At 38.7% G+C, this 13,427-nt stretch overlaps 1 pseudogene; it reads right to left on the bottom strand.

The window, feature by feature from the left end:
• Window positions 1–4,570: 4,570 nt before the first annotated feature.
• LOC107183621 lies at window positions 4,571–9,500 on the bottom strand (annotated as a pseudogene).
• Window positions 9,501–13,427: the final 3,927 nt, after the last annotated feature.

The raw sequence follows: 13,427 nt of genomic DNA, 5'->3' as shown, positions 1-13,427 counted from the left end.
TATTCTGAGGTACTAGGTGGACATGAATTTGGGGGAACACTATTTAACCCATTACATATACCTCAAAATGTCACAGACGTTCTCTCACATCTCTGAAAGAAAATGTTACACTTTTTACAGTTGCCGAGCTTTACAAACGTAAGGAAACATTATGTTCAGTCTCTGAAGCTCAAATAGGAAAATAATAAGCACAAGGCTACCTTGAGAATGGTTTAAGGAAAAATGTTTTGGTTGAACAAAACAGCGCAGGGCATTAAATAAAAGGCAAGCTCTCTAAGCTCCTGATTCACTCTCTGGAGAACATAGCCTTCCCTTGAGTGAAGACTTTTATACACAGACCTTTTCCTAAGACAAGTCCTGCTTTTATTTCCTTGTGAAGGAGGAAATGAAGGAAAGAAGATAGGACATAATTCTGCAAGCTTGTTATCTGATTTTCTTTTCATAAAACAAAAACCTTTTATTTTCTTGTTAATTGGTGTTTAAATTGTACAATTCACATTGTACAGAAAACATCAATCAAGTTATTATCTTGATCTTTTCTTTCTCTCATTCAGCATATTTATTCGTTGAAACCTGATTAGAATATTTTACTTTATCTAAAACATGCTGATTGCTTGTTAATGTAGAATGTAATGTGTGGGATTTTAAAAATATTAGTTTATAATTCTTTTTGACGTTTGAATAAAACTGGATTTTTTAAAAATTATCAATTTTTTACATAATATAAATTCTTTATCCTTTGCATAAAGGAATAGGAAAGTGGTGAAATGAGAGAAAAAATTTAGATTTATAAAGCAAATGTCTTTCTTACTCGGTTGTTTTCACATTTTCATGTAGCAAATTAAAGGCAGAATTACATCACTGTAGGAATTTACTAACCTTTTCCTATATAAGACTAAATTTCTTCTCCTGTCTAAATTAACTCTGCCTCTGCTACTGAAGTATTTAACAAACTAGTGGTAAAGAAATAATTATAATATGATGCATGCTACAGTGGTGAAATTTACATATTGATATGACATTTATGAAAGACAAGTTGGTCATAGAATTTTCACTGGGAGATGACATTTGAACTAAGTCTGGAAGGATAAGAGAGACTTTGCAAGGCAGAGGGTGAGTTGGAGAAGAATGTTCTAGGCAAAATAGACAGCTGTGCTAATTCATGGAGTATGCTGTGTTCAGAAAATGCTAAGAAATTTATTGTGCCTGAAGAACAGGATATGTGGGCCCTGGCTCAGTTGGTTAGAGCATTGTCCCAATATGCCAAGGTTGCCGGTTTAATCAACCAATGAGTGCATAAATGAGTGAAACAACAAACCAATGTTTCTCTCTCTCAAAATCAACCAATGAATAAATAAAAAAAGAAGAGGATTTGTGTAGCAGATGGAGCCTAGTAGGGAACGAGGACAAATGATAAAGCAAATCCGGATCAGGTTGTGATGTGCTCTTTTCATGTCGTAGGGAACACATTTTGCAAATACTAAATCTGCATTTTAATATCTCAATTAAAGCATATTCCTTTGCATTTCTGTACTTCCAAAATCAAGCAGTGAGGCTTACTCATCATGTGGGGGTAGGAGAAGTACTGTAAAGTGAAGTGGCCTTTGATGAGCTATAAGTCTCAAAGCAGGTTGTCTTGACTTCTTTAGGAAGAGAGTATTGAGAGAGAGCTAGGTTTTGCAGGAGACAAAAGGGTTTGCTAAATTCCTTGATTTCTCCCTTTAATATTTCAAAAGCCATCCTATACAGTGTGTGTAGGGAGAACCAATCCAGTCAGGAGGGTTAAGTTGGCAGAGTCTACCCCTTTCGGTCTTGTGGGTTTTAGTAGAAAGACAAGAGGTAGACCAGGAGCATATTTTCTCTCTCCTTCTGGTTCCTATTTGGAGACAGCAGAGGAATCGCAGGTAGAGGTGGGGCATGAGAGAGAAGAGCATCTGCAATATGCTGTCTTACTATTATCGTTGACAATTTAAAGACTACAAACACAGGCATCTCTTTGTAGAGCAAACAGGCTCAGTGGAACACCTACAGGAGAGTAATTTCTTGGTGCTGATGTCTAATTAGAAAATTGTGAAAAGTTATGTACTAAAATACTTCAATCATTTTAGTGTATAACTAAAGAAAAAATACAATGTATATATGATTGTATGGATAACCGCAAGTCAATATTATCATATTTTAGTTATAGTTACAATGAAGATAGAATCAGTTACAATTCCGATAGGTGTGCTATTTTAAAAAATATTGTTTTTCTTTCAGTTACGGAAAATGATAACTAGGGAAAATATTGAACTGTCCTAATAATTAGGATTAGCAAAGGGATATTGATAAACAGATTCAAATCCTAGGGCATATATTAAAACAAAAACATATATAAAATAATGAGGTCTCACTTAGCAGTAATCTCTTTGGGAGCCTCTCTTCAAATTCAGATATGAGAACCTGGGAAACACAAGCTGATGCAATATTCTAAAACATCCTCCAGGGGAAAGAACATCTACAAAACAAGCACATCAAATTAATTGCGTTCAAGAATTTAAGCCAAAATGCTAACACTAAAAAAGCAATACAGGATCATGAAAATAAATTATTTGTATTATCATTTTAAAGCATTCTCTCTGTTAGGGGACTGCAGTAGTTACTTTCAAGAATATATTCCTTATATAAAATTTGACTACTGTAATTATTTTATCTTGGTTTTGTTTTCTTTTTAAGTATTATTTTAATGATAGCATTTGACTTAATAGAAAGAATAAAACTAAAAGCTCCCAATTTGGCCACACCAACCTGAAAAATGTTAAGGCAAGTTTAATGTTCATAATAAATCCCATCGGGTTTGAGAATATTTTCATGACTATGTGTATAAAAGTTCCCATGAGAAACATTTGCATTATGCCACTGCATAAAAAACAAAGCACATTGCAAAGGAGGTAGAGAGAACTTAATTAAAAACATTTCACCAAATTTTAATTCTTGAATACCTACCAAACCACTATGGTAATATTCTCATTGACTAGTTAACATGGAAGAAATAATTTTTAATTTTAAGTAGTTTTCTAACAGTATAAACTATACTGGCTCTAATCTTGGTTTACCGTTTAAAATGTTAATATATGAAAATTAGGCTTCCTCCTGAATTACTAGTAGAATATACGTAATCACTGTGATATTTGTTTTTATATTTTAATGTATCCTATGGAAAAGATAGTTCTGTGAATTTAGCCAGATATCAAAACTTGTGATGATCTCTGTAGTTAAAATTCTTATACATTATTCAACACTTATACTGATATGTTATCTTTTAGCATTGATATGAATAGCAATCTCACTATTTTATAATAGTACTTATAAAATTTAGAATCCTTGCTAGAACAGGAAGGACTCTTATAAGTTACTTAGTATAAACTCTACTCTAAAACTTTGTTTCTGAGTTATAAAATCAAATGTACTCAAAGTGAAAGAAAAAATTTTATGTTTGGTATCCATTCATATTTTTGTTGACTATTCTGTGTCTTTCCCACTTATACTTTTCTATTTGGTTGGTTGCCCTTTTTTCATTGATTTAAGAGTTCTTTGTGCCTTGGATAAGTAGCTCAGTTGGTTAGAGCATCATCTTGAAATGCCAACGTTTCAGGTTTGATACCCAGTCAGGGAACATACAAGAATCAAAAATGAATGCATAAATAAGTAGAATAGCAAATTGACATTTCTCTCTCTCTCTCAAACCAATTTTAAAAAGAGTTCTTTGTATATTAGACACTGACCTTTTGTTTAGCAAATATATCACAAAATCGTCTTCTACTTTTCAGCTTAATGATTGTCATTTACTGTATTTGAGATGATTTTTCCATATAAATATTTACATGATAAGTTAATTGTTCATTTAGTGGCTTCTAATTTTTATGATATTTTTTAAATGTCTACCTCACTCATTCATGTTTTCTGCTTATACATTTCTGATTTTGTTTAACAAAGATATTGAAATAAATGTTTAGCAATCATTTATGTAAATGAAGGTATAGTTTTCTTCAGAATTAGCACACTTAAACATAGTATTGAGAAATTCACCCAAAAATAGAAATTAGGGACAAAGAGATTTATTTAAAAAGAAAGAGATAGATGAGTTAAGAGTTAATATTTCTAAATTTTTAAATATATTTTTATTGATTTCAGAGAAGAGAGAGGGAGAGATAAAAACACCAATGATGAAAGAGAATGATTGATCAGCTGCCTCTTGCACGCCCCTTACTGCAACCAGGTCATGTGCTCTGACCAGGAATCGAACCGTGACCTGCTGGTTCATAAGTCAATGCTCAACTACTGAACCACACTGGCTGAGCAAGAGTTAATATTTCTTTAAAAAGAGAGAACAGGCAATAGAGTGTGAGGCTTTAACATGTATCTAATAAGTATTCTTACATAATATAATGGAGGAAATGGCAGAGAAACAGCTTTTGAAAAAACAGTAGCTGAGAAATTTCAAATTTCAAGACAGATATAAGTGTTGAGGTTAAGAACAGTCTAAACACTAGGTAGAAAAAATGAAAATAAAGTCATACTAGGTATGTCCTTATGAATCTAGATCACATTAAGAATAAAGATTAAAAATATAATTTTAATTGGCTAAAGTATAAAGAACACCTAGAACTCTCCTACATTGTTGGTAGGAATGTAAAATTGGACAACCAATTTGGAAAATACCTTTGCAATTTTTTATAAAGTGAAACAAATGCTTCTCATATGAACCAGCAATCACATTACTGAGTATTAACCTAAAAGAAATAAAAGCATATGTCTGCACAAATTTCTGCAGGAGAATGTTTATAGAAGACTTATTTATAATTGCCCCCAAACTGGAAACAATTCAAATATTCATCAACTCTGGAAGAGTGAATGGATAAGCAAATTGTGGAGCATTTATACAATGGAATACAACTCGTCAATAAAAAGACACAAAGTACTAATACATCCAGCAACATAGTTAAACCTTCAAATGATCACATTGATGATAAAAATCAAATGCAAAATTCTGTATGATTCCATTTACATATCATTCTGAAAAAGGCAAATCAATAGAGACAATAATCAGATCATTGTCAGAGACTGGAGATGAGGGAGAAATTGAATAACAAGGATCATGAAAGAACTTTGTGGGTTAATGGAAATGTTCTACATTATTAAGCTGTAACACATAAAAGAGTAAGCTTTACTGTATGTAAAATATACCTGAATTTTTAAAAAAGAATAAAGAAAAATAAATATTGAAAGCTACCAGAGAGTAAAGGAACACATTTTAATCTATAACAGGCCTCTCCTCAATAACAGTCAACAGAAGACAATCAAGTAATAGCTTTAAAGCATTGAGGAAAAACAAGTGTTAACCTGAGATTTTATGTCCAGTTGAACAATCATTCAAGAGTGAGTCAAAATAATGACATTGTCTGATATACAGACTCAGAGCTAATTTACTACTTATGGATTCCCGTTAAAAGAACAAATAAAGGATGACTTTCTGCAATAAGTAAAGAAAAACCAGCAGGAACACCTGAGATGTTTTTAATGGTATGTTAACATTTAATTTGAAATTTTAATTAGCACTGCCTGTAAACAAACTCACTCCTTTTGTTTTTAAAAAAAATCAAACCAGGCCTCCTGGTGCTTACCACAGGCTGTGTTCTTACACTGACTGTACAGAAATAGGAGGCAGAATAAACTTACCCCATATACACCTCAGCTCAAGCTCTTTGCCTGGTCTGTATTGTGAATGGGGAGACATTGGGGGGAAAAAAATCAAACTATCAGCAGGGGAACCTTGTGTGCCTGATGGGGTAGGAGGTGGGGACTGGCCTGCTGGGGAACAGCGCAGGGGCGCAGCTGAAATGAGCTTCACTAAGTTGCCATTGAGCAAGATGCCCGCTTTAGCATGGAAGATGGACTAGTGGGTATTGCTGACAAAGTCCGTAGAGACAACATGGGTGTCAGAGTTTCTAAGGAAGCATGTATTGAGCATCTGCTGTGTGCCAGGCCCTGGGAAGATGGCTGGAGCTGTGTAAGTGAAAAGATAGTCCCCAATCCTCGCCTTCTTGGAGTGCACGTGCTAGCAGGACCAACAGTGACCAAAATGGAATTTCAGGTGAAGAAAGGGGCCACAACAAGAACATGTTGCTTAGGAGGGAGGCTGAAGTAAAGAATTGGAGGAGGTGAGGACAGGTGTATGGCCACTTGGGGAAAAGCTTTCCAGACCAAAGGAGCAGCAAGTGCAGAGATGCTGAGGCAGGAGATCTGACTCTCCCAGCCCTGCAGTCCCTATCTTGATTCCTTGTGAGCAGCTCCTTGGCAAGTGGGAAGTCACACTCTCTCCCCAGAGGGTTCCTCCCAGGGTGTCTCCTCCTCAGTCCCTACCTCATCCTCATTGTAGGTAAGTATGCCAGCCATTGGCCCCTTGGCTGCTGCTTTCATGGAATCCTTGATGGCGGAGTATGTGTAGGCCGGCTAGGCGGTAGGTCAGGTCCACGACAGACACGCCTGGGGCTGGCACCCGGAACGCCATTCCTGTCAGCGTTCTGGACAGTCCCACATGGAGGTGGAAGTCAGAACCCAAGGACTTCTCCATCTACCCTCTCCCCTCCACCTTCCTCTCATTAGATACCGCAAGGATGGGGGCCCGTCTGTTCTTCCCAGGGCATATGCCTCCCATCCTGGTGGCAGCTTCCCGCCCTAATACCCTTCGAGGTCTGGGATGACTCTGCCCACCGCCTTGGCAGCCCCTGTAGAGGCTGGGATGATGCTCTGGTGGGTTCCTCGTCTGTCTCGCCAGGCCTTCTTTGATGGCCCATCCACTGTCTTCTGGGTGGCCGTGTAGAAATGGATTGTGGTCTTGGAGAAGAAGAGGGCTGAGGTGAGGCCTTCCTGCTCTTAACTTCCCATGCCTCTTTATTTTAGGCCTGAAGTGATGAGCCCGGTGGGGACCACTGGAGGGGCACCTGCCAACCAGGGTCCAGCCTTGCCTGAGAGTTACACGGTTTTTTAAAAGACTCCACCACTCGCGGGTTCCTCTTGAAACCAGTCTCTTCCTAATAAAGTCACACCCTAAGCAAATCCTGAGAGGAAGAGGTACAGGTTCCCTGCCATCCATCCTGCCCAGCCCTCTCCCCAACTCACCATCAGTCCTTCCACCATCCCAAATCGCTCGTGAATGACCTTGGAAAGAGGTGCCAGGTAGCTGGTGGTGCAGGATGCACTGCTGACACAGCAGGGAACTGTGAGGTGAGTGTCAGAGCCACCCTTCCACCCTTACCTCATGTGGGGGAGATGCTCAGAGGCTTGGATTTGTGAAAAGTCAGGATGGGGTGAGAAGGGTCATTGGGTATGCCTTCAGACTGAAGGAGGCGCCGGAGGTGCAGCTGGGGGAACCTCCCCAAGCATATTCTCCAGAAGTTGGGCATTGCTAACAGTTCTAGGGGAATGTTAACATGGTGGCTGTAAAGACTTTGGGAGGGAGAAGCAGAGGGATGTGAAAGAAGCACCAGTGGGGTGGGGATGGGGTGGGGAGACTGAGTCTGATCCCTTCCCATCACAACCTGGAATAGCCTCTGGGCATCACCCACCCACTCCTGGATGCTGCTGCCCGTTCCCTGACAATTTTCATGGAATCAGGATTATAGTCCTTTTCACTCACCCCCGTGACAAAGATGGGCGCATCTGGCGAGGGTGCGCTGATGACCACATGTAAGGCACCTGCCTGAATGTGGTTCTAGGGAAGGAGGAGCACTGCTGTCATGAATTGATGAGATGCTTTCAGTGTCACACCCCTGGCCAGCCCTGTGCACTTTTCTCCCACTTATGGAAGCTCCCTCTTGGGACAGGTACACTCCTGTGCACTCCACCACAAAGGGGCTCCCGAGAGACTTCCAGGGGATCTCTCTGGGCTGCTTGCTGTGGAGAGGTGGCAGGGCTGTGAGTCAGTCTCCCTTCCATGGCCTTGCCTTCATAGTCCATGGCCTTTACTGTTTGAAAGGCTGGCCAGGCACCTTCCCACCTGGCCTGCAACCATCCCCACACATACCTAGCTACCTCAGGTGGATTTGACCCTGCTGGTCTTGTCTCTCACCCCAAAACCCCTTTGTGGGCCACTTACCTTGACTGCCCTTCCCCTGCTATGCCTGGGTATACACAAGTTACCACCTCCCCTACTCAGGCTCATTCCCCCTCTGTCTCCAGGGGACCACCCAGGTCAGGCCCTTTCTGCCTGTGCTGCCCGGAATGTAGACTCCAGGAGGGCGAGGCCTGCGCACTGCTTCTGATTCCCTGCCCTCACAACCTCACCATGGCCCTCCTTGCCTCTCGTTTCTGCCACTCAGCTTCTGCAGCAGGGAGCCTGCTGCCAGAGGCTGAGCAAGTCCCTGAAGACAGGCACTACATCCTGGGAGCAATGGGGGAGAGGCTGTAACTTGTAGCCTCAGGCTACCCTGGGGTCAGCAGTGGTTAGTGGTTTACAACAGAAAGGTCAAGGCCTTTTTGGTTTCCTCTTTTATAAAGTTATATTTTTACTTGATAGTTTATCTAACATTTGCATTTAAAACATTAAATATTATTGCTGTTTTCTAAAAAAAAATCAAACAATCATAAGATTGGAGAGCATAATAATGGATAATTAAAGCATGCTAAGATCATTTTTATGTTTGGAGAAGAATAGAAACACCAAATAATTTAAAATCTGTGAGAACAAGTTATAGTTAAATATTATGTTGAAAAATAAGAATTACAACTAAAAGGCAGAATATGTAATCAGTAATAAATGACTCAGCAACAAAAAGTAGTGAGTGGAAAACTGATGGATCAAGGGACGCTAGAAAAAAATTTTTAAAGCAACAAAATAAGAATGATTAGCATATAAAATATAAAATAAGATGGTAAAAATCAGTGGAGATTCGCCAAAAAAATGATGTTATTTGAGATTATTATACAGGCTAGGTAAAAGAACAAAATCCTGCTCTGTGCTGCCAACAATATGCTAAACTAAAATACCAGACAAAATAGTAGAAAACAAAAGATACAGATATCTGGTATCTTATGCAAGTACTAGGCAAAAAAAAGAGGGTATTTTAGCAATATAATATTTGAAAAAAATCAAATTAAAAAAAATTCAAGAGTATAAACCACAGTCTGGGAGAAAAATACAAAAAGACACATCTGATAAGGACTATTAATTCAAAATATATAAAAAATGTAAAACTATAATAAGAAAACAAACAACCTGATTAAAACATGGGCCAAAGAGCTGAACAGATACCTCACCAAAGAAAATATACATATGGCAAACATGCATATGAAAAGATGCTCCATGTCATATGTCATTAGGGAATTGCAAAGCAAAACGATAATAAGTTACTATTACAGCAAATATTAGAATGACCAAAATCCAAAACACTGACAACACCAAATGCTGGAGAGGATGTGGAGCAACAGGAACTCTCATACATTGTTGGTGTGAACGCCATTGTTGGTATAGCCAGTTTGGGAGACTTTTGGAAGTTTGGTGATTTCTTTTTTTTTTTTAATATTTTTTATTGATTTCTTACAGAGAGGAAGGGAGAGAGACAGAGAGTTAGAAACATCGATCAGCTGCCTCCTGCACTCTCCCCACTGGGGACGTGCCCACAACCAAGGCACATGCCCCCGACGGAATCGAACCTAGGACCCCTCAGTCTGCAGGCCGAGGCTCCATCCACTGAGCCAAACCGGCTTCGGCTGGTGATTTCTTACAAAGCTTTACATATTCTTCCATATGACCCAGCTATCGTGCTCCTTGGCATTTACCCCAAAGAGTTAAAAACTTATGTCCACACAAAAACCTATACACGGATGTTTATAGCATCTTTATTCATAATTGCCAAATCTTGGAAGCAACAAAGATGTCCTTCATTGGTGAATGGATAAATTGTGGTACATCCAGACAATGGAATATCATTCAGCACTAAAAATATATGAGCTGTCAAGTCATGAAAAGACACAGAGGAACCTTAAATGCATATTACTAAGTGGAAGAAAACAATCTGAAAAGATTACATATTGTATGCTTGTGATTATATGACTTTCCTGGAAAGGCAAAACTATAAAGACAATAAAAAGTTAAGTGACTGATAGAAGTCAGAGGAGCAGAGCTGAATCTGTATGATTTTATTATAATGGATACATGCCATTATACACTATACTCCTAAATAATAGCAAGCAAAAGAAGGCAATAAAGTAATAGCTTTAAAGTGTTGAGAAAAAGTGACTATTAATCTGAAATTTTATTTCCAGTCAAACAATCATTCAAGAATGTGTATTACACATTTGTCCAAACCCACAGAATTTACAACACTAAGAGTAAGCCCTAAATTAAATATGGATTTTGAATGATTATGATGTTACAATGTAGGTACATCCTTCTTTAAAAAGTGTACTATTCTTGCCCTAGCTGATTTGGCTCAGTGGATAGAGTGTTGGCCTGCAGACTGAATGGTTCTGGGTTCGATTCTGGCCAAGGGCATAGGCATATGCCCGGGTTGTGGGCTCAATCCCCGTATAGAGTGTGCAGGATGCAGCTGATCAGTGATTCTCTCTCATCATTGATGTTTCTATCTCCTTCTCTCTTCCTCTCTGAAATGTACTATTCTAGTAAGTGATGTTGGTAATGGGCTATGCATGTGTGGGGAAGGGGTATATGAGAAGTTTCTGTACCTTCCTCTCAATTTTGTTATAAACCTAAAACTTCTGTAAAACAAAGTCTTAGAAAAAAGATGCAGTGTCTGGGCATTGGTATTGTTATAGAATTAGCTTGGCTTCAGACTTAGTTTCTATTTGTATAGCTGCCAACACTGATTCTCCTTTCTTTCCAGAGATTTTGAGTGGTATCCAATATCCTTTACTAAAATCCATCATTTTATTTATTTATTTATTTATTTATTTATTTTTGCTAATGCCCAGCAGAGCTGCTTTTATTGTTTAAACTAAGAGCTCCTACTGATACAGCTGTGAGGTCCAATCCGCCTGGAAAGTTAAGAAAGTTCATCATATAACCTCTGTTGAGAAACAAAGATTCTGCCCTTGGGCTATATTGTTGGGCCTCTGAGCACGCTAAGAGTTTAAAGAACCCACTGAAATTGCTCTCCGATTCTTTTGCTGCTGAATTCAATGGCCTCTGTTCTCTTTTCAAGGTTGACCACTATGCCATATTTGACACTGTTGACTACTCCTTAACTCTGAGGCTCTATTATCCCTTGACAGAGAGCATGTCAAGGGCAGAGATTGAGCAGGATTGTTTTTGTATTCCCAGGATATTGCATTCTGCTTGACACACAGCATTCAAGTACTTAATGAGATTCCAATGAATGAATGAATGAATATTGAATTTTTAACTAGGACTAAAGGAAAGAGCATAATTGGATAAAGCACACAGAAAATTTTGGTTGAATGGTGAAAAAGTAATAGTAACTCATTTTGAGTGTTTTGAGCCCACTTTAATTATAGTGATTAATTTGCATGTAAGCAAATTGTGGATTAATGCAACAAATAAGATGGATAATTATCTTGTAACTAAAACATATCAATGGGATTGGTCTATTTGTCAACATATGTTTATTTATCAATTAAATTGGAGAATAAAAAAATAATAAAGGAACTACAAGAACTGCATAAAGTTATAAAGATGCTAAGGAACATCAAAAGTCCCATGGATATTCAGTTCATCATACATGTCTTTATCGAAAAAAAAACAACACACACAAAAGAAAACCCCACAAAAGTGTTCTTGATGAGTTAACAATACTGTTTTATTTTTTGTAACTTGAATGATCACCAGACTGATTTTACCACACTTGGATTAAAATCTGAAGATAAAAGTGATTTTTATCTATGGTTACTTCAGCTCTACAATGGCAAATGTAAGTAGTTGGAACAGAAATGGTATGGCCCACAAAAAGTCTAAAATATTTACTATCTGGTCCTTTACAGAAAATGTTTGCTGACCCCAGATCAAGATTATATGCAGAAAGTTAAGGGGTCTAATTTACATTTTTAGACTTGTACAAAAAAGGCCTGAAAAGGAAAGTCTTTCTATCCAAACCTCACAGCTGAAGTTTCTCCCTTAATCCACCTCCTTAGTACCATCCCCTAGCTAATCAGGGCTTATATCTGTGAACAGTTTATCATAATTAAACTTTATGATTAAAAAACTATGTTATATCAGAATTCCACATCCACTTGTAAATTATCCTAATTCTTTTTCCTAAGTTCTCACATTGCTCCCACTTTTTCAAAAAGAATAGTCTGATTTTTATCTATAGCCCTTCCGTTTCTTACTCTAGATTAATCCGTTTCTCTGCTCCTATTTCCCACACACATCTTTAAAATAATACTTTCTTATGTACATGTTCTTAGCATTATTTTCTTCCAGCTCCACACTTGCTCATGCATCATTTATCTGCTTCCACATCTTTTATCATCATTCAGTACAGCTACTTCCCCCTCGCTTTGACCTTTCCTTTAAACATCATACCTGCATTTCCAAATGCTATACATCTTCATTTGGGTGTGTTGCTTTCCTGTTCACATTTCTCTGGTTTGACAAACTGAATTTCCTTTGACATCTTCATTATCTCTGCCCACACAAAGAAATCATAAAATGCATTCAAAAAATAGTGATTATTCATTGTTTACATTCCTTAACTCAGTTAATTGCATCACTTTCCAAATGGTTCCCAAAGCTAGACACAAAGGAAACCTCTCAACAATCTACCTCTCACATAATTTAAAATTCTTCCTGCTATCTGCAGCATAGGAGTTGAGTCATTCTTCCCACTCACACTCCTGTGCCCACCATTCTAAATGCAGGTGACGAACAATAGGTGGTCATAGTTTGGCTCAGTTTGATTTTGGTTTGAATCCTATGCACCCTGGCTAGAGAAGCAGGGGAGAAGAAAAAGAGGACTGAGCAAAGCAATTAAAAAGGCCGCTGAGAGGATTCTCAGAGAGGAATAAGATGATTATAAGAAAAGAGAAACTGCAGAAAGAGCAGCGTTTTAGGCTGCTTTTCTATATGACTCCTTTAATGTTTTCTCATTAAATCTTTAGTAAGTCAATATTTCTAAGTGATACCCTCACAAGTTGAATTTATTTAAGGGCTAAAACTGAGTGCCAGGCCTGGAGATGTGTGTGAGGTTGAAAGGGCGAGTCATTGCGGGGCCTACGTGGGCCAGCCGCCGGGCTCTATGAGGCACAGCCTGACCACGCTGCTGGAGGCCTCGGGCACCGACTCCCCAGCCCACAGCGGGAGCCCGGCGCAGGCTGCCACCCGCCCACAGCCCCTGGACCGGGACCGGACCCACGTGGCAGCAGCGGCGGCGTGACAGGGCGTCTGCCCTCGCCTGAGGAGATGGAGGGGG

Source organism: Myotis davidii, unplaced genomic scaffold (assembly GCF_000327345.1).
Source record: "Myotis davidii unplaced genomic scaffold, ASM32734v1 scaffold252, whole genome shotgun sequence".
NCBI lineage: Eukaryota > Metazoa > Chordata > Mammalia > Chiroptera > Vespertilionidae > Myotis > Myotis davidii.
Note: the sequence above shows the minus strand (reverse complement) of the source record. Positions and strands in the feature narration are given on the sequence as shown.